We start from the raw sequence: 23004 nt of genomic DNA, 5'->3' as shown, positions 1-23004 counted from the left end.
TGAATATCAGCCTTTGTAGCTATAAATTATAGAGGGACCCCACATCATTTTTTTGGGGGTCCCCCTATTTTAAAAGCCAGTAAAGGCTAAATATACAGCTGCGGGCTGAGATTCATAGACTGGGAAGATCCATGGCTATTAACCCCTTCCCAGACTATAAACATTAGCCCCCAGTCGCTGGCTTTCCCACTCTGGAATTGAAAAAAATGATGTGGGGTCCCTCTATAATTTATAGCTACAAAGGCTGATATTCATAGCCCAAGAAGGTACTATTGCAATATCCATGGTACCTTCTTGGGCTATGAATATCAGCCTTTGTAGCTATAAATTATAGAGGGACCCCACATCATTTTTTGGGGGGTCCCCCTATTTTAAAAGCCAGTAAAGGCTAAATATACAGCTGCGGGCTGAGATTCATAGACTGGGAAGATCCATGGCTATTAACCCCTTCCCAGACTATAAACATTAGCCCCCAGTCGCTGGCTTTCCCACTCTGGAATTGAAAATTGCGCAGGAGCCCACACAATTTTTTTAAAATTAAACAGATATTGCATTTAAGGCCGGGGTCACACTTGCGAGAAACTCACCCGAGTCTCTCGCATCAATACCCGGCACTGACGCGGGCACTCGGGAGTGGAGCGTGCAGCAACATGTATTTCTATGTAGCTGAACGCTCCGATCCCGAGTGCTGGCAGCAGTGCCAGGCATTGAGGTGAGAGCCTCGTGCGAGTTTCTCGCAAGTGTGACCCCGGCCAATGCAGATTTTGTGTATGTCTTTATTTAACTCTTTAACCCCTTAATGACAGCCAATACGTCTTTTAAAGGGAACCTGTCACCTGAATTTGGCGGGACTGGTTTTGGGTCATGTGGGCGGAGTTTTTGGGTGTTTGATTCACCCTTTCCTTACCCGCTGGCTGCATGCTGGCTGCAATATTGGATTGAAGTTCATTCTCTGTCCTCCATAGTACACGCCTGCACAAGGCAAGATTGCTTTGCACAGGCGTGTACTATGGAGGACAGAGAATGAACTTCAATCCAATATTGCAGCCAGCATGCAGCCAGCGGGTAAGGAAAGGGTGAATCAAACACCCGAAAACTCCGCCCATATGACCCAAAACCAGTCCCGCCAAATTCAGGTGACAGAGTCCCTTTAACTGACCTGAGATATAAGAGAATAGTATCCCCATACAGATGACAATCCAGCAGCTGTCGGCTGTGCACTATAGCTGACAACTTGCTGCATCAGCCACGATCGGTGTTTGCACCGTCCAAATCTGTTTAACCCCTTAGATGCTGCTGTTAATAGTGACTACATCACTATAAATGGTTAACAGAGTGTGGGGGCTTCCTCTTTATCCCAATTGGTGCCCTCAGATCATGATTTTGTGGTCCTGATGTTTGCCGTGGCAATTCATGACCAAATAATGACCTTAGAGTCTGACGGCTGTAGTAATCTGTTCAGAAGTTAGTTAGTTTTGTGGTAAAAATACACATTTTCATTTCTGTGATACCACCTTGCATTAATTCTTGTAAAGCACCTGAAGGGTTAATAAACTACCTGACTGCAGTTTTTGATATGTCAGGTGGTGCGGTTTTTAAAATGGTATCACTTTTGGGGGGTTCCCAATATATGGGACCCCTAAAGTCACTTCAAACATGGATAAGTCCACAAAAAAATAAATTTAGTAAATTTCCTTGAAAAAATGAAAAATTGCCGCCAGGCCTCGACCAATCAGCGACGGGCACAGCATGGCGACGATGATGTCATAAAGGTTGCCTCGACCAATCAGCGATGGGCACAGTCTGCCGCAAATTCGCCTCGACCAATCAGCGACAGGCACAGTATCGACGTAGATGTCATAATGGTTGCCATGGCGATGATGATGTCATAAAGGTTGCCTCGACCAGTCAGCGACGGGCACAGTCTGCCGCGAATTCTGGAATCATCATTGTCCATATACTACGGGGACATGCATATTCTAGAATACCCGATGCATTAGAATCGGGCCACAATCTATTTTTTTATAAATAAACACAAAACATATTGACCTAAATTTACCATTATCATAAAGTATATTCTGTCACAAAAAAACAGTCTAAAAATCACTGGGATTTGTTGAAGCGTTGCAGAGTTATTACCACATAAAGTGACACTGGTCGGATTTCAAAAATTTGGCTCCGTCACTAAGGGGTTAAGTACCATTTTATTGTGTTTATTACTAAACATCGGGCTTGGTATTATCTACAGTATAGATATACACTCCCTGACAGAAGTTATGTCGCTTATCCATGTTATGTAAATAAAAGCTTATAACCTGATGTTAAATTCATCCATTGGTTGTGTAAATTAATCTTTTGAAAGCTGAAACCCTCTGAAATGTGGTTTAGGTTAAAAAAATAAATTGGCATCAATGCAGAAATATTGATCAGTTAATGGACACAGAATGGTCAGATTTTGTCAAGACAAATCTACAGCCTGCTAAATCGATGGATGCTGGAAAAGTGGCAGAAGGTGGATTTCTCTGATGAATCTTTAGTAGAATTACACCACAGCCGCCGCAAATACTGCAGGAGAACTACTCGAGCCCGTATGGATCCAAAATACATCGGGAAAACAGTTAAATTTGGTGGTGGAAAGATCATGGTCTGGGGTTACATTCAGTATGGGGGTGTGCGCAACATTTGCAAGGTGGAAGGCAATATCAATAGCCTAAAATATCAAGAAGTACTAGATACCTCTTATATTCCAAATCATAAAAGGGGCCAAATTCTGCAGCAGGATGGTGCTCCATCTCATATATCCATCTCTACAACAAAGTTCCTCCAGGCACGCCAGTGTCCATTAACTGATCAATATTTCTGCATTGATGATAAATTTTTCTTAACCTAAACCACATTTCGGAGGGTTTCAGCTTTCAAAAGAATAATTTATACAACCAATGGAAATACATAGTGGATGCTTTCCTGAAACGGAAAGTACTTGCAAGCAGCATAATACAAAGAATAGCAGGTTTACCCAGAATCCTTTGCAGTAGGTGGAGCTATGCAAATCATCTCTTTCCACCCCAGTCTAATCTACATTTAGCCCAACTTGGGTCTCTCCCTAAGGTGGCTAGCATGTATGTACAACCAATGGATGAATTTAACATCAGGTTCTAAAAGTTTTATTTACATAACATGGATAAGCAACATAACTTCTGTCAGGAAGTGTATCTATAGATATATCTATAGATAAATAGATAAATCTATCTATCTAGTGATAGATCTATCCATCTATAGATCTTTCTGTGTGTGTAAACATTATTCTTTAACCCCTTCACCCCAAAGCCTGTTTTCACCTAAGTGACAGGGCCAATTTTTACAATTCTGACCACTGTCACTTTATGAGGTCATAACTCTGAAACGCTTCAACGGATCCTGGTGATTCTCACACTGTTTTCTCGTGACATATTGTACTTCATGATAGTAGTAAAACTTCTTCGATATGACTTGCATTTATTTGTGAAAAAAACTAAAATTTGTCGGAAATTATGAAAATTTAGCAATTTTCAAACTCTTAGTTTTTATGCCCTTAAATTAGAGAGTTATATCACATAATATAGTTAATAAACAACATTTCCCACATGTCTGCTTTACATCAGCACAATTTTGGAAACATAATTTTTTTTTGTTAGGACGTTATAAGGGTTAAAAGTTGACCAGCGATTTCTCATTTTTGCAACAAAATTTGCAAAACCATTTTTTTTACGGACCACCTCACACTTGAAGTGACTTTGAGGGGTCTATATGACAGAAAATGCCCAAAAGTGACACCATTCTAAAAACTGCACCCCTCAAGGTACTCAAAACCACATTCAAAAAGTTTATTAACCCTTCAGGTGCTTCACAGGAATTTTTTGAATGTTTAAAACAATTGAACATTTAACTTTTTTTCACAAAATTTTTACTTCAGGTCCAATTTGTTTCATTTTACCAAGGGTAACAGGAGAAATTGGACCACAAAAGTCGTTGAACAATTTGTCCTGAGTACGCCGATACCCCATATGTGGGGGTAAACCACTGTTTGGGCACATGGCAGAGCTCGGAAGGGAAGGAGCGCCATTTGACTTTTCAATGCAAGATTTGCTGGAATTGAGATCGGAGCCCATGTCACGATTGGAGAGCCCCTGATGTGCCTAAACAGTGGAAACCCCCCACAAGTGACACCATTTTGGAAAGTAGACCCCCTAAGGAACTAATCTAGATGTGTGGTGAGCACTTTGAACCTCCAAGTGCTTCACAGAAGTTTATAATGTAGAGCCGTAAACAAATTTTATATTAATTTTCACAAAAAATGATCTTTTTGCCCCAAATTTTTTATTTTCCCAAGGGTAACAGGACAAATTGCACAACAACTTTTGGGGTCCAATTTATCCTGAGTACGCCGATACTTCATATATGGGGATAAACCACTGTTTGAGCGCATGGCAGAGCTCGGAAGGGAAGGAATGCCATTTGACTTTTCAATGCAAAATTGGCTGGAATTGAGATCGGACGCCATGTCGCATTTGGAGAGCCCCTGACGTGCCTTAACAGTGGAAACCCCCCACAAGTGACCCCATTTTGGAAAGAAGACCCCCTAAGGAACTTATCTAGATGTGTGGTGAGCACTTTTAACCCCCAATTGTTTCACTAAAGTTTAGAATGTAGCATTGTGAAAATTAAAAAATAATTTTTTCTTTCCACAAAAGGATGTTTTAGCCCGCAATTTTTTTTTCCCCAAGGGTAACAGGAGAAATTGGACCACAAATGTTATTGTCCAATTTGTCCTGAGTACGCTGATACCCCACATGTGGGGGGGAACCACCGTTTGAGTGCATGGCAGAGCTCGGAAGGGAAGGAGCACCGTTTGAAATGCAGACTTAGATGGAATGGACTGCAGGTGTCATGTTGCATTTGCAGAGCCCCTGATGTACCTAAACAGTAGAAACCCACCACAAGTGACCCCATATTGGAAACTAGACCCCCCAAGGAACTTATCTAGATGTGTTGTGAGAGCTTTGAACCAACAAGTGTTTCACTACAGTTTATAACGCAGAGCTGTGAAAATAAAAAATATTTTTTTTTCCACAAAAATGATATTTTATCCCCTATGTTTTTATTTTCCCAAGGGTAACAGGACAAATTGGACCCCAAAAGTTGTTGTCCAACTTGTCCTGAGAACGCTGATACCCCATATGTTGGGGGGAACCATTGTTTGAGCACACAGGAGAACGCGGAAGGGAAGTAGCACTGTTTTACTTTTTCAAAGCAGAATTGGCTGGAATTGAGATCGGACGCCATGTCGCGTTTGGAGAGCCCCTGATGTGCCTAAACAGTGGAAACCCCCAATTATAACTGAAACCCTAACCCCAACGGGAAAATGGAAATAAATACATTTTTTTACATTTTATTATTTTTCCCTAAGTAAGGGGGTGATGAAGGGGGGTTTGATTTACTTTTATAGCTTTTTTTGGCGGATTTTTATGATTGGCAGCTGTCACACACTAAAAGACGCTTTTTATTGCAAAAAATAGTTTTTGCATCACCACATTTTGAGAACTATAATTTATCCATATTTTGGCCCACAGAGTCATATGAGGTCTTGTTTTTTGCGGGACGAGTTGACGTTTTTATTGGTAACATTTTCGGGCAGATGACATTTTTTGATCGCTTTTTATTCCGATTTTTGGGAGGCGGAATGAACAAAAACCAGCAATTCCTGAATTTCTTTTAGGGGGGGCGTTTATACCGTTCCACGTGTGGTAAAATGGATAAAGCAGTCTTATTCTTCAGGTCAGTACGATTACAGCGATACCTCATTTATGTAATTTTTTTTTATGTTTTGGCGCTTTTACACAATAAAAACTATTTTATATAAAAAAATAATTGTTTTTGCATCGCATTATTCTGAGAGGTATAACTTTTTTATTTTTCTGCTGATGATGCTGTATGGCGGCTTTTTTTTTGCGGGACAAGATGACGTTTTCAGCGGTACCATGGTTATTTATATCCGTCATTTTGATCGCGTGTTATTCCACTTTTTGTTCGCCTGTATGATAATAAAGCAATGTTTTTTGCCTTGTTTTTTATTTATTTTTTTTGCGGTGTTCACTGAAGGGGTTAACTAGTGGGATAGTTTTATAGAGTGGGTCGTTACGGACGCGGCGATACCAAATATGTGTACATTTATTGTTTTTTTAATTTACATAAATAAATGGATTTATTGGGAAATGTTTTTTTTTTTTTATTTGGGGATTTTTTTTATTTTTTTTTTACATTCTATTTTTTTTTTTTTAACTTTCTAACATTGTCCCAGGGTGGGACATCTCTGTATTAGATCAGATCGTTGATCTGACACTGTGCATAGCACAGTGTCAGATCAACGATCTGACAGGCAGTTTAGCCGGCTTTCCAGCGCCTGCTCTCAGCAGGCGCCGGCTAGCCAGGTCATTTCACGACCCGGAAGGAGTCCGGCGGCCATCTTGGATCCAGGGACTCCTTCCGGGTCACCGGAGCAACGCGATCTCATTGCGTTGCTCCGGTGGGAGAGCGCAGGGAGCCCCCGTCCCTGCGCGATCCCCCTCTATGCCGCTGTCACTACTGACAGCGGCATCAGAGGGGTTAAATGCCCGCGATCGGCGATAGCGCCGATCGTGGGCATTGCTGTGGGGTGTCAGCTGTCATATACAGCTGACACCCGCACCCGATCACCGCGGCGCTCAGCGCGAGACCGCGGTGATCGGTGCGCCGTACTAGTACTGCTGCTGGCACAAATGCAGTGCCGGCAGCGCAGTACTAGTACGGCGCGTGGCGCGAAGGGGTTAATGGAATATGTAAATGAAGAGGTTGGATAAGAAATGACATCACAATTTTTTTTGTTCAATAGTAGATCTTTATTTAGCTTTCAAAAACTCATACAAATCTGCATGAAAAAAACGCAGAGGGAAAAAAAAAAGGAATAATCTGCACAGAAAATTCCACAGGTAAATCTGCAACGTGTGCACATACCCTTACTGAGGGAAGGAGGTTGTTGGCTAAAATTTAACGAAACATGACTCCATCTATCCTCCCTTCAATATAATGCAGTCATCCTGTTCCCTTTGCAGAAAAGTACCCCCAAAGTATGATGTTTCCCCCACAATGATTCACGGCTGGGACGGTGTTCTTGGGGGATCTACTCATCCTTCTTCCTCCAAACATGGCACGTGGAGTTTATACCAAAACGTTCCATTTTGGGTTTTCTGATCACATGACCTTCACCCATGCCTCCTCTGGATGATCCAGATGGTTAATGGAGAACTTAAAATGAGCCTGGACACGTGCTGGCATGAGCAGGGGGACCAGTACATTATGCCCAGCCGGTGCTTCTGGAGACACGCACCTGTAAATTAGATGGGCTCTCAGCACTATAGAAATTCCAAACATGTGGGCACTAAATGTGGTTTAGGCACACTGGGGCTCAGAAGGGAGGGGGCATTTGGATTTGGGAGCAGAGAATCTGAATTTCTTTTGGGGGCGAGGAGCCATTTTGATTTTTCAGAGCCTTTGTACTACCAATAACAAAGCCCACTATATTTCTGTTAACAGATGACAGACCCGAGGGAGGACTTGCTTTTTTGTGGATTGAGTTGAAGCTTTTATTGGGAACATTTTATATAATGTTTAGGATCACAGTTATCCCACACTCCACGCTGAGCACTTACTTTGGGGTTTCTATCTAAATCTGATTGACATGATTCAGATGAAACCCCTTGAGGGATCCATTCACTATAATGAGGCAGCAGTTATGTCTGGCCTCGGTCAAGTGGTGTCCTTTTCTGAAGTGCACAAAACTGTGGCTGACGGCACTTTTTTGCCCACCTAAAAAGACGGACACCCGCAGATCACAGGTCATATGGCGTCGACAGTGCCTTCATCTGCCTCATTATAAGGAATCTTCCACCAGAGGTTCCATCTGAATAATCTATTTCAGATTTACACGCAAACCCCGCGAGTGTAAGCGCTTAGCGCAGGATAAATGTGCGCCGAGCCTTACTACGATCTTTGGGAGGCAGAATGAAAAAAAAAAATCAACAGCATGTGAAGAATTGGTTTAAGTGTGGTATAAGTGATTAGGCGACTTTATTCTTCGGGTCGTTGTGATTACAGCGATACCAGATTTATATCGGGCATTTATGTTTGGCTGCTGTCATACACGCTTTTTATTGAGAAAACTAGTTTTGGCATCACCATATTTTGAGAGCTGTAATTTTTTCATATTTTGGCCGACAGTCATGTTATGGCTTGTTTTCTTTTGCAGGATGAGCTGACGTGTTTATTTGTACCAGTTTTGGGCACATGACTTTTTTTGATCGTTTTCTATTCCGATTTTTGGGAGACAGAATAAACAAAAAAAGAGCAATTCATTAATTTTTTTTTATACCATTCCGTGTGGTAAAATTGGTAAGGCAGCTTTAGTGTTTGGCGTTATGGACCTGGTGGTTAGGAGCACCCAGAACGACCTGATGGTTAAACTCACACAGGACAAGCTCTGGGAAGTGGGAGCTCTGCTGACCGCAAGCCCTAATCCTATCACACTAGAAATAGCCGTGGAGCGTACCTAACACGACCTAGATGCCTCTTCACAGCCTAAGAGCTAACTAGCCCCAGAGATAGAAAATAAAGCCTACCTTGCCTCAGAGAAATTCCCCAAAGGAAAAGGCAGCCCCCCACATATATTGACTGTGAGTAAAGATGAAAGTCACAAACACAGAAATGAAACAGGTTTCAGCAAAGGGAGGCCAGACTTACTAAACAGACTGAGGATAGGAAAGGTATCTTTGCGGTCAGCACAAAAAAACTACAAAAAGACTCACGGTGCGGAGGTGCCACTCTGCATCCCAGAGCTTCCAGCTAGCAAGGCAAAATCATGATAGCCAACTGGACAAGGAAACAATGAACAAATAATAACTAGCAGGGACTTAGCTTCTGCTGGAGTAGACAGGTCACCAGAAAGATCCAAGAGCGAACTGAACCAGTACAAGAACATTGACAGCTGGCATGGAGTAACGATCTGAGTGGAGTTAAATAGAACAGCCAGCCAAAGAATAAACTACGTCACCTGTGGAAGGAACCTCAGAAGCAGCAGCTCCACTCACAGCCACCAGAGGGAGTCCATGGACAGAACTCACCGAAGTACCATTCATGACCACAGGAGGGAGTTCGAAAACAGAATTCACAACAGTTTGTGTTATCAGTACCATTACAGCAACACCCAATTTTTTTTTTTTAATGTTTTGGCGCTTATAGCCAATAAAAACAATTTTATAGAAAAAATAATTATTGTTGCATCACTTTATTCTGAGAGCTATAACTTTTTTTATTTTTTCACTGATGGAGCTGTATGGGGGCTTGTTTTTTGCAGGACAAGATGACATTTTCAGCGGTACCAATTTTGTTTACAGGTCTTTGATTTTATTGCACTTTTTGTTCGGCGGTATGATGATAAAGCATTGTTTTTTCCTTTTTTTACGGTGTTCACTGAAGGTGTTAACTAGTGGGACAGTTATAGAGTGGGTCATTAAGGATGCGGTGATAAATATGTGTACTTTTATTGCTTATTTTTTAATTTACATAAATGCATCTATTAGAAAAAAAATGTTTTTGTTTTTTTTATTTGGGAATTTATAAAGGAACATTTTTACACTTTTTTTTTCTTTCACTTTTTACATTGTCCCATCACTGTATTGTGTCAGATCGCTGATCTGATACTCTGCACTGCAGAGTATCCCATCAGCATCTGACAAGCAGGGAAGGAGGCATGTCAGCATCTGCTCTCAGTAGGCGCACACAAGCCACCTTTTTTGCAGGACCATGCAGCCATCTTGGTGTCGGGGTCTCCATGGAGACCATCAGGACAACACGATCCCATCATGCCATCCTGATGGAAGCACAGGGAACTCATTCCCTGTGCGATGCTCATCTATGCCACTCTCAATAGTGACAGCGACATCAGATGGGTTTAATGCCCACGATTGGTGCTACCACCGATTGTGGGAGTTGTTGCAAGGTGTCAGCTCTCACACCCACACCCAACAGCATGAGGCCGCGAGATTGACGTGCCGTACCTGTGCTTCTGTTTGCGGGAACGCAGCTCCCTCAGAGCAGTACATGTACAGCGCATGTCAGGAAGAGGGTTAATCCGTGACAGTGTCGTTACTAACAGTAATGTTTGAGATTGTGGCCCCTGCTCTCTTCAGGTGGTGTAGTTGTGGGTTGTTTCCTGACCTTTCTCAGAATCATGTGTATACCACACGGTGAGATCTTGCATGGAGCCCAAGCAAATAATTGCACCGTTGTTGCATTCTCACAAAGTTGCTTACCTATTGTCCTGTAGCCCATCACAGCCCTGTGCAGGTCTACAACTTTGTCCAATGTGTCCTTACACCTCTTTGCCATGGTAGAGGTTAGAGTGTCATTATGTGGACAGGTGTCTTTTTTACAGGTTACCATTTCAAACAGGTACAGTTAACCCCTTAATGATCGCCGATACGCCTTTTAACGGCGACAGTTAAAGGGTACTTATTCCACAGCACCGCTTTTTAACGAGCTGAGAAATAAGGGTATAGCAACCCCCCCCCCCCCCCCCCAGCGTCAGAAAATGTCCTTGGAAGACAAGACCCCGGAGAACAAGATACGGGTCAGTTTTTACTGTTCCCAGTCTTGTGATAACCGTTATTTACCGAATAACGGTGATCGCAAAAAAGTCCCATTTCCCATTAATTTCTCTCTTCTCTGATATGATCTAGCATACCAGAGGAGAGAAATGGGGTCCCTCGAGCCCCACACAGTACCTCCGGTGTCCCTGGACCCACTGGCTCTATCCCCTGGCCCTTGGCATCTTCTTCCTGGAAGAAAATGGCGGGCGCATGCGCAGTGTGGCCACCGAGATCTGGCGGCCGGCACCTGCCAACAATACGAGATTTTTCCTATTGGTTCATTTTGATCACTGTGAGAGACCCTGTCACAGTGATCAAAATAAAAAACCTTAGTAAATCAAATCCCTCTTCATTACCCCCTTAGGTAATAATAATAAAAAAACTTTTTTTTACCATTTTTTGCAGTTAGGGTTGGGCTAGGGATACAATTGAGGTGTTGGGGTCAGGGTGAGGTTTTAGTTTTGATTGGGGTCAAGGATAGAGCTGTGTTAGGGTATGTTTCCACGTGCAGGAAACGCGTGTCTGACGCTGCATAGAGCCGCAGCGTCAGACACGCAGCGTCCAGATGTTACAGCATAGTGGAGGGGATTTAATGAAATCCCGTCTCCACTATGCGTGGTAACACGCACGCGGCGGCCCTGCGACTCCGGACATGCTGCGCGTCTTTTCAGATCGCAGCATGTCCGTATATCTTGCGGCGACGCTGCGTCGCCGCAAGATATAGCACAGGGCCCTATGCGATGGGTGCGATGATGCTGGATGTGTGCTGTGAACACATCCGTCATCATCGCGTCCCAGAAGGGGGCGGGGCTTAGCGCAGAGCGGCAAAGCCGCTCCGACGATACCGCCGGCCATCCTGAAAGTGGACACATACCCTTAGGGTTGGAGTTAGAATTGGGGGGTATTCACTGTTTAGGTACATCAGGAGTCTCCAAACGCGACATGGCGCCAGCCTTGTATTCCAGCCAATGTTGCAATCAAAAAGTCAAACGGCACTCCTTCCCTTCTGAGCCCTGCTATGCGCCCAAACAGTGGTTTTTCCCCACATACGGAGTATCGGCATACTCAGGAGAAATTGCACAGCAAGGTTTGTTGTCCATTTTCTCCTGATACCCTTGTAAAAATAAAAAAAATCTGGTTCCAAAGTATTTTTCTTGTGGAAAAAGTAAAAAATTATCATTTTTTCCTGACATTGTTTTAGTTCTTGTGAAGCATCTGAAGGGTTAATAAACTTCTTGGATGTGGTTTTGAGCAACTTGAGAGGTGCAGTTTTTATAATGGTATCACTTTGGGGTATTTTTTTGTCACATTGACCCCCCTAAGCGCACTTCAAATGTGAGGTTGTCCCTAAAAAAAAATAAAAAAAAAAAATATGGGTTTTGTAAATTTTGTTGAAAAAAAATGAGAAACCGCAGGTCAAATTTTAACTCGTATACCTTCCTAACAAGAAAAATTATGTTTCCAAAATTGTGCTGATGTAAAGTAGACAGTGGGAAATGTTATGTATCAACTATTTTACGGGACATGACTCTCTGATTTAAAGGTAAACTGTCACACCCCCCCCCCCCCATGCGTTTTTAACTAAAAGAGCCACTTGTGCAGCATTAATGCTGCATTCTGTTAAGGTGGCTCTTTTAGTTGGGGTCCTTGCCAACGCTGAACTAATAGTTTTTAGAATTTGCCTTTCCTACCAGTAGTTTGTCAGAGGGGCATGTCTTTTCACCCCGACACAAACGCTCCCAGCCATCACTCAGGGCCTCCGTACGCAGCCTCCACTTCCTTCATTAACGTTCCCAACGCCTGCGCTGTAAGTTTTTTTTTCAGGAATGCGCAGTTTGCGCTGCCCTTCGACTCCCATCACATGATGGGAACTTACAGCGCAGGCGTCGGGGACGTTAATGAAGTAAGTGGAGGCGGCGCTCAGAGACCCTGAGTGATGGCTGGGAGGCGTTTGTGTCAGGGGGGAAAAAAAGACATGCCCCCGACAAACTACAGGTAGGAAAAGCAAATTCTAAAAACTAATAGTTCAGCGTTGGCAGGGACTCCAACTAAAAGAGCTACCTTGACAGAATGCAGCATTAGTGCTGCACAAGTTGGCTCTTTTAGTTAAAAATGCCTGGGGGGGGGGAATGACAGGTTTCCTTTAAAGGGAACCTGCCATCCCCAAAATTGAAGGTGAGCTGTAATGCTGTAGATAAGCCCCCGATGTATCCTGAAAGATGAGAAAAAGAGGTTAGATTACACTCACCTGGGCGGGTGGGCGGTCCGATCCGATGGGTGTCGCGGTCCGGGGCCTCCCATCTTCTTACGATGATGGCCTCTTCTGGTCTTTACGCTGCGGCTCCAGTGCAGGTGTACTTTGTCTGCACTGTTGAGGGCAGAGCAAAGTACTGCAGTGCGCAGGCGCCGGGAAAAGTCAGAGAGGCCCGGCTCCTGCGCACTGCAGTGCTTTGCTCTGCCCTCAACAGGACAAAGTACGCCTGGCCGGAGCGTGAAGACAAGAAGAGGACGTCACCGTAAGAAGATGGGAGGTCCTGGACCGGACCGCAGCGGGACCGCCCCTGGGTGAGTATAATCTAACCTCTTTTTCGCATCTTCCAGGATAATAATAATAATCTTTATTTTTATATAGCGCTAACATATTCCGCAGCGCTTTACATTTTGCACACATTATCATCACTGTCCCCGATAGGGAATTTAGATTGTGAGCCCTATCAGTATGTCTTTGGAATGTGGGAGGAAACCGGAGTACCCGGAGGAAACCCACGCAAACACGGAGAGAACATACAAACTCTTTGCAGATGTTGTCCTTGGTGGGGTTTGAACCCAGGACTCCAGCGCTGCAAGGCTGCTGTGCTATCCACTGAGCCACCGTGCCGCCCTAGGATACATCGTGGGCTTATTTACAGCATTACAGAATGCTGTAGATAAGCCCCTGATGCCAGTGGGCTTAGCTCACCTTCGGGGGTGACAGGTTCCCTTTAATGCCACAAAAATTAAAAGTTTGAAAATTGTAAAATTTTCAAATTTTTTGCCAAATTTCCACTTTTTTCATAAATAAACTCAAGTCAGATCGAAGAAATTTTTGCCACTAACATAAAGTACAATATGTCACGAAAAAATCTCAGAATCAGTGGGATCCGTTCCATAGCTAATACCTCATAAAGTGACAGTGGCCAGAATTGTGAAAATTGGCTTCGTCATTAAGGACAAAATTGGCTTTATCCCTAAGGAGTTAATTCAGGTAATGAATGCAGAGTAGGAGGGCTTCTTATAGTAAAACAAACAGGTCTGTGAGAGCTAGAATTCTTGCTGGTGGGTAGGTGATCAAATACTTATTTTCATGCAATAAAATGCAATTTCATTATATAAAAATCATACAATGCGATTTTTTTAGGTTTTATTATTTTTAGATTCTGTCTCTCACAGTTGAATTGTACCCAAGATAAAAATTACAGACCTCTCCATTCTTTGTAGGTAGGAAAACTTGCAAAATCGGCAGAGTATAAAATACTTATTTTCCCCACTGTATCTCTCATTGACAGTCTTAGCATGACTGCGTGCATCGAACAGGAGCACCCACTGGACTCATATACTTACAATTTCAATGCATACAGGCAAGTTTTATTCAAATTATTCCCACAAAAATGTGTATCAGTCTGACCAGTTCCATAAGCTAGATCATCCTGCCCGCAGATCTGAAACAGTTTTCAAATTGGCAGGTTCACTTTAAGGTAATTGATTATGAAATAGTTATTCGATGTTTTGGACATCATATCTCTACCTCCTGATGGAATGAATATTCTTTCATTATCTGTGAGTCATTATGTGCTCAACAAGAGCAGTGTTCTCTCTAAATTCTTCCCCACACACAGCATGACAGTGTCTGTTCTTCAGAATAAGTGGATTGAGGTCTCTCAAACTGTGTCTCGTAATCAAAAAGCTCCCCACTTTCTGGAAAAGACTTGACTAACTTCTTGATGTGAACTTGATTATGTTTAGCAAAATATTTTCCCCATTCTGGACAGGAGAACATTTTTTTCTCAAAGTGAAATCTCTGATGTGAGACCATGGAACATTTTTTATCAAATTGCTTCCCACATTCAGGCCATTTAAATGGTTTCTGAATAAAAATAGAACTCGGCACTCAACTTAGTGTAAAGATTGTTGGTGATTTTATTCTATCCCAAACAGTAGCATTACAAAACGTTTCGGTCCATACAAAAGACCTTCGTCAGTTGCGTACTGAAGGTTGTGATACAAATACTATGGCCAACCACAGGACAATAATTTTAGAACAATTTTTTATTTATATAGCGCCAACATATTCTGCAGCGCTTTTAAATTAAGCGGGGATAGCCTCTTGGCATTCACCATGGCGCTATGTTGTAGTCAGATATACTAGGTAACAGGAGGGTGGATGCAGTCTCAGTTGTAGCTGCTGACACGGTATATCTGACTACAACCTAGCCTCTTGGCATTCACCATAGTGTTATCCTGTGGTTGGCCATAGTATTTGTATCACAACCCTAAGTACGCAACTGACAAAGGTCTTTTGTATGGACCGAAACATTTTGTAATGCTACTGTTTGGGATAGAATACAATCACCAACAATCTTTTCACTAAGTTGAGTGCCGGTTTCTATTTTTATTCATTACGGTTTGGGAACCTACCAGAGCACCATTAGTCAGCTCTGCACACATTTTCTCTGAACAATAATTTAAATGGGTTCTGTCCTGTGTGGGTGGACTGGAAGTAGGAGATCTTTGTACTGCTTGAAAAATTGATTGCACTCAGAACATGACTAGGTATTACTTGATTTGTGAAACCTTTCATGTTTAAGAAATTGTGCCTTTTGTGAAAAAGACTTTCCACATTCAGTACAAGAAAATATTTTTTCAGATGTATGACTGGCTTGATGTCTGATAAGTTGCGTGTAGTGAACAAAAAGCTCTGCACACTCAGAACACGAGTATGGTTTCTCTCCAGTGTGGACTCTCTGGTGTTTAATAAGATTTGAGCTTGTACTAAAGTACTTCCCACATTGAGAACAGTGGAATGGCTTCTCACCAGTATGGACTCTCTGGTGGATTGTAAGAGTCGTTTTCCTATTAAAACTTTTTCCACATTCGGAACAAACATACGGCTTCTCTCCGGTATGGCTCATCAGGTGTATGGCAAGGTGGACGTATTGGTTGAAGCACTTGCTACATTCAGGACATGTAAAAGGTTTTTCGCCTGTGTGAGTTCTTTCATGTATAAGAAGCTGAGACTGGTAGGAAAAGCATTTCCCACAATGAGAACATACATGGGCCTTCTTTCCTCTATGAATTGTCATATGTTCTTCAAAGTTTAACTTTTTGGTAAAACATGCCTCACACTCCAGGCACTTGAAAGAAAAGTCTGCTGACTGAGCTTCCTTGTGGTTGGTGTAAACAGAATGATTAGAATTTTGACTAAACTCAACATTTTTTTCTTGTAACCCCACCCCTTTGTGCAGATGTTGGAAACCAACTTTCACTGGAGGTTGTTCTTTGGTGTTGTAATGGCCTGTGAAATCTGCATCCTCACATGAATCGGTTTTCTCATCATCAAAACTAGAAGACTTTTCCTGTATGTGATCTGTAGGTGGATGACTTTTCATGTCCATGAGTTGTCTTCCACTGTGGAAGACGAATTCTTCCTTAAGATGAGTAGATGGACAGTTCTGTGTATTACCTAAGCGAGTACAAATTTCAGAATGTTTGATGGTTATGTCGCAGGAAAGTTGTTCCTCTTTAACATCAGTAGATAGATAGTGTACTGTATGATCCAACATAGTACAAATAGTCAGGTCTGAAAGGTTTCCTTGATCATACGAGTGTGGTTCCTTCTTAATACTTAAAGATGAATGGTGTGTAGGATCTGTGTGTTTAAATGTATTGGTCACCGCTAAGTGTTCATCTTCGTGAGATTGTGGTTCCTTCTTAATATTAGCAGAGAGATACGGTGTACAATCTATGATTGAATACGTGTTAGTAATGTTTCCACCATCAGATGGTTCTGGTTCCTCTTTGATATGAGTAAGTGGATACTGTTGATTATCGTCTTCAAATATATTACTTTCAGGGCATGTCATAGGCCCACCCTTGAAGAAGTCTGAGTTTTGGTGAGTAGATGAACGCAGTGGTGTATGGCATGAGTGTATACAAGTGTTGGTGCAGGTGATGTTTCCTCTATCAGTAGAGCCTCGTTCCTCATCTATACAAGAAGGCAAGCGTTGTATATGGTCTTTGGATTGATAACGGACTTTGTTTATCACCTGTTCGTCACAAAAGACTGGCTCTTTCTTTATATAAGTAGATGTATAATGTTGTATAGGACCTGTGGATGTACACTTAGGTGAGCAAATTACATTATTTTCTTCATAGGAGTATGGTTCTTCCTTCATATGAGTTAATGGATACTGTTGTGTATTACGTGGAGGAACAAAAATGTTAGTTTCACCAAGATGACTTCCACCACATGACACAGGTTCCTCTTTGATAAAAGTGACTTCATATTCAAGAACAGAATCTTTAAGTTTACCTGTTGAGAAAATAATCAATAAATTGTATAGACATTAGATAACGTATCATCTTGCCAATCACTTTTATATATAATCAACTATACAGGGAACGATTTGCACAAATATCTACATGTACAGTGCCTTGCGAAAGTATTCGGCTCCCTGGAACTTTTCAAACGTTTCCCACATATCATGCTTCAAACATAAAGATACCAAATTTTTGGTGAAGAATCAACAAAAAGTGGAACACAATTGTCAAGTTTAACAAAATTTAATTGGTTATTTTAAATTTTTGTGGAAAATCTAAAACTGAAAAAAGTGGGGCGTGCAATATTATTCGGCCCTTTACTTTCAGTGCAGCAAACTCACTCCAGAAATTCATTGTGGATCTCTAAATGATAGAATGTTGTCCTAAATGCCTAATGATGATAAATATAATCCACCTGTGTGTAATCAAGTCTCTGTATAAATGCACAAGCTCTGTGATAGTCTCAGTGTTCTGTTTGAAGCACAGAGAGCATCATGAAGACCAAGGAACAAAACAGGCAGGTTCGTGATACTGTTGTGGAGAAGTTTAAAGCCGGATTTGGATACAAAATTATTTCCAAAACTTTAGACATCCCAAGGAGCACTGTGCAAGAAAGCATATTGAAATGGAAGGAGTATCATACCACTGCAAATCTACCAAGACGCAGCCGTCTCTCTAAACTTTCATCTCAAACAACGAGAAGACTGATCAGAGATGCAGCCAAGAGGCCCATGATCACTCTGGATGAACTGCAGAGATCTACAGCTGAGGTGGGACGGTCTGTCCATAGTGTGGAGTAGGAAACTGGCTATTAGGAGCAGTGCCTAGTAAAAAGACTATAAACATAAGGATGAATGACCTCAGGGAGATCAAAGCATCCAACACCGCGGAGACACCATCACGTGTTTCTCAACGCAGTGATCCAGAACACTGCCCCCATCCCTTATGGGAAATATGCAAATGCATGTAGAAAAGCCACGGATTCACCATCACGTGTTTCTCAACGCAAGCAATAAATAGCCAGGTCTTTCACCGGGAAGCAACTGAGGAGGGGCAAATACCCTGAAACAGCTGTCTGTGGATGGATACCATGTTTTGGCATAGGTGGTTTTCCTTTTTGGATGCTGCCCTTCCCGTGGTTGTTCCTTCCCGGTGAAAGACCTGGCTATATATTGCTTGTGTTGAGAAACACGTGATGGTGTCTCTGCGGCTTTTCTACATGCATTTGCATATTTCCCATAAGGGATGGGGGCAGTGTTCTGGATCACTGCGTTGAGAAACACGTGATGGTGTCTCCGCGGTGTTGGATATTTTGATATCCCAGAGGTCATTCATCCTTATGTTTATGGTCTGTCCATAGGACACTTCACAAATCTGGCCTTTATGTAAGAGTGGCAAGAAGAAAGCCATTTTTCAAAGATATCTATAAAAAGTGTTGTTTAAACTTTGCAGCAAGCCACCTGGGAGACTCACCAAACATGTGGAAGAATGTGCTCTGGTCAGATGAAACCAAAATAGAACTTTTTGGCAACAATGTCAAACGATATGTTTGGCATAAAGGCAACACAGCTCATCACCCTGAACACACCATCCCTACTGTCAAACATGGTGGTGGCAGCATCATGGTTTGGGCCTGCTTTTCTTCAGCAGGGACAGGGAAGATGGTTAAAATTTATGGGAAGATGGATGGAGCCAAATACAGGACCATTCTTGAAGAAAATCTGCTGGAGTCTGCAAAAGACCTGAGACTGGGACAGAGATTTGTCTTCCAACAAGACAATGATCCCAAACATAAAGCAAAATCTACAATGGAATGGTTCACAAATAAATGTATCCAGGTGTCAGAATGGCCAAGTCAAAGTCCAGACCTCAATCCAATCGAGAATCTGTGGAAAGAGCTGAAAACTGCTGTTCACAAATGATCTCCATCAAACCTCACTGAGCTCGAGCTGTTTGCTAAGAAAGAATGAGCAAGAATTTCAGTCTCTCGATGTAAAAAACTGATAGACATCAAGTGACTTGCAGCTGTAATCGCAGCAAAAGGTGGTGCAACAAAGTATTAAGTTGAAGGGGCCCAATAATATAGAACGCCCCACTGTTCAGTTTTTGATCTTCCACAAAAATTTAAAATATCCAATACATTTCGTTAAACTTCACAATTGTGTTTCACTTGTTGTTGATTCTTCACCAAAAATTTACATTTGGTATCTTTATGTTTGAAGCATGATATGTGGGAAAAGGTTGAAAAGTTCCAGGGAGCCGAATACTTTCCCAAGGCACTGTAGCAGAGAATACAGACATGGACATAACAAAAGGTACAGATATGTGAAATTTGTATGGTGATGGATAGCAAAATATCTTACATAGAGATTTGAGGGACTGGTCACTTTCTACCATGATGACTTCTTTCTTGTGTCTCTTCAATGTATTCGACCCTGTAGAAAAAAAACATTTAAGATCCTGACGCCCACAATGCAGACTAATTAAACTTTTGAAGTATAACTAGTAGCACTCACCTCTCCAATTAGCAACTCAATGCTGTTTTTAGACAGTTCTAGGCTCTTTGGCTCAGGTTTTCCCTAATTTTCTTGAGTTTGCTGGAGACTGTATGATGCTCCTACATACAAAGAAATATCACAAATTACGATTGCCTGCAGTACAACTATAAATCTCTGATCACAAATATGGACACTTGGCTAAGCAAAGAATCTTCAGTGGCGGCTGTAAAGATCTCACAGGAGGAGATCAGGGATGAGGCACCTGTTCTCAGGAGAGTCAGGTAGCCCCCATACACAATATACCGTAATTATCGGACTATAAGACGCACCGGACCATAAGATGCATGTAGGTTTTAGAAGAGGAAATTAGTGGAAACAAATTGAAGCAAAAAATGTGGTCAATTCTATACTTAATATCCCCTATCCTGGTATATATGGTCCCGTCATCCCCATCCTGATACATATTGCCCCCTCATCCCTACCCTGATACGCATGGGCCCCTTATAACTATCCTAGTATGGACGGCCCCCATCTCGTCCTAATATGCATGGCCTTATCCCTATCCTTGTATGCAGGGTTCCCATCCCTATCCTGGTATGCAGGGCCCCATGCCTATCCTTGCATGCAGGGTCCCCATCTCGTCCTAGTATGCATGGCCCCATCCCTATCCTGATATGCAGGGCCCCCATCTCGGCCTAGTATGAATGGTCTCATCCCTATTCTGGTATGATTGCCCTCCCCCATCCAAGTCCTGGTATGCATATTCCTGTCCCTGCAGCTGAAAAACAGCCCCATGTTTCACTGGTGGGGTTGTATTGGGCAGGGGATGAGCAGTGCCTGGTTTTCTCCACACATAAGGCTTAGAATTATCACCAAAAGGTCTATCTTTGTCTCATCAGACCAGAGAATCTTATTTCTCATAGTCTGGGAGGTCCTTCATGTGTTTTTTTTTTTTAGCAAACTCTAGGTGGGCTTTCATATGTCTTGCACTGAGGAGATGCTTCCGTCGGGCCACTTTGCCATAGAGGCCCAACTGGTGGAGGGCTGCAGTGATAGTTGACTTTGTGGAACTTCCTCCCATCTCCCTACTGCATCTCTGGAGTTCAGCCGCAGTGATCTTGGGGTTCTTCTTTACCTCTCTCACCAAGGCTCTTCTCCCACAATTGCTCAGTTTGGCTGGAAGGCCAGGTCTAGGAAGACTTCTGGTGGTCAAAATTTCTTCCATTTAATAATTATGGAGGCCACTGTGCTCTTAGGAACATTGAGTACTGCAGAAATTCTTTTGTAACCTTGGCCAGATCTGTGCCTTGCCACAAATCTGTGTCTGAGCTCCTTGGCCAGTTCCTTTGACTTCATGATTCTCATTTGGTCTGACATGCACTGTGAGGTCTTATATAGACAGGTGTGTGCCTTTACAAATCAAGTCCTATCAGTTTAATTAAACACAGATGGACTCCAATGAAGTAGAACCATCTGAAGGAGGATCACACGGAAATGGACAGCATGTGACTTAAATATGAGTGTCTGAGCAAAGGGACTGAATGCTTATGACCATGTGATTTTTTTTTTCTATTAAACTTGCAAACCTTTCTAAATTTCTGTTTTTTTCAGTCAAGTTGGGGTGCAGAGTATACATTAATGTGAAAAAAAATGAACATTTTTGAATTTACCAAATGGCTGCAATGAAACAAAAGGGGTCTGAATACTTCCGTACCCACTGTATCTCTGTGATTTAAGGACACAAAAATAAAAAGTTTGAAAATTGCGAAATTTGAGCCAAATTTCTGATTTTTTCACAAATAAATGCAAGTCATATCAAAGAAATTTTACCACTTATGAAATACAACTAGATGGTGGCCCGATTCTAACGCATCGGGTATTCTAGAATATGCATGTCCACGTAATATATTGCCCAGCCACGTAGTATATTGCCCAGTCACGTAGCATATTGCCCAGCCACGTAGCATATTGCCCAGCCACGTAGCATATTGCCCAGCCACGTAGCATATTGCCCAGCCACGTAGCATATTGCCCAGCCACGTAATATATTGCGCAGCGACGGAGTATACAGCACAGAGCCACGTAGTATATTGCCCAGCCACGTAGTATATTGGCCAGTCACGTAGTATATTGCACAGCCACGTAGTATATTGGCCAGCCACGTAGTATATTGCACAGCGACGGAGTATACAGCACAGAGCCACGTAGTATAGAGACTTAAAATAAAAAATAAACATATACTCACCTTCCGAAGGCCCGTTGAAGTCCTGCTATACTCACCATCCGCCGCCTTTCCCGCTCCTCAGGACGCTCCGGTGACCGCTCCACATTGCAAGCGGCAGCTTCTGGTCCCAGGGCTGGTATGAGCGCAGTACCTGTGATGATGTCGCGGTCACATGACCGTGACGTCATGGCAGGTCCTTGTCGCAAACAATCCTTGCCACCGGAACCTGCCGCTTGCATGGAGCGGTCACCGGAGCGTCCCGAGGAGCGGGAAAGGCGGCGGATGGTGAGTATAGCAGTTTTTTATTGTTTCTTTTATTATTTTTAACATGACATATTTTTACTATTGATGCTACATAGGCAGCATCAATAGTAAATAGTTGGGGACACAAAGGGTTAATGGCAGCTGTAACGGAGTGCGTTACACCGCGACCAGTTACCGCTGCCATTAACCCTGTGTGAGTGGTGACTGGAGGGGATTCTGGAGCGGGCGCCGGGCACTGACTGCAGGGGAGTAGGGGAGGGACTAATCGGACTGTGCCTGTCGCTGATTGGTCGCGGCAGCCATGACAGCCAGCTGCCGAGACCAATCAGTGACGTGGGATTTCCGGGACAGAAAGATGGAAGTACCCCTTAGACAATTATATATATAGATGTTACGGAAAACAGTCTCAGAATCAGTGGGTTATTTAGAAGCGTTCCAGAGTTATTACCATAAAGGGACGATGGTCAGAAATGTAAAATTTGGCCTGGTCATGAAGGTGAAAACAGGCTCAGGGGTGAAGGGGTTAATGAGCATAAGTAGCTTTATTATGTCCCTTATTAACCCACTGAACACAATCACCAGGGCTAGATATACAAGTACAATGAGAGTCTCCGCTATGGATACACTAATTATTAAAGGGGTTGTCTACTGCTAGAACAACCCCTTCTTAAACTAAATGTTCAGCCCCAATGAAATAAACCTATACTCCCCTCCCATGCCAGCG

At 42.6% G+C, this 23004-nt stretch overlaps 1 pseudogene; it reads right to left on the bottom strand.

The window, feature by feature from the left end:
• Nucleotides 1–23004, bottom strand: part of LOC138666768 (zinc finger protein 721-like) — a 112831-nt pseudogene that overhangs the window by 52812 nt on the left and 37015 nt on the right.

The sequence above is a fragment of the Ranitomeya imitator genome, chromosome 2 (assembly GCF_032444005.1).
Source record: "Ranitomeya imitator isolate aRanImi1 chromosome 2, aRanImi1.pri, whole genome shotgun sequence".
NCBI classification, from domain to species: domain Eukaryota; kingdom Metazoa; phylum Chordata; class Amphibia; order Anura; family Dendrobatidae; genus Ranitomeya; species Ranitomeya imitator.
This window is presented reverse-complemented; position numbering and strand designations above follow the sequence as displayed.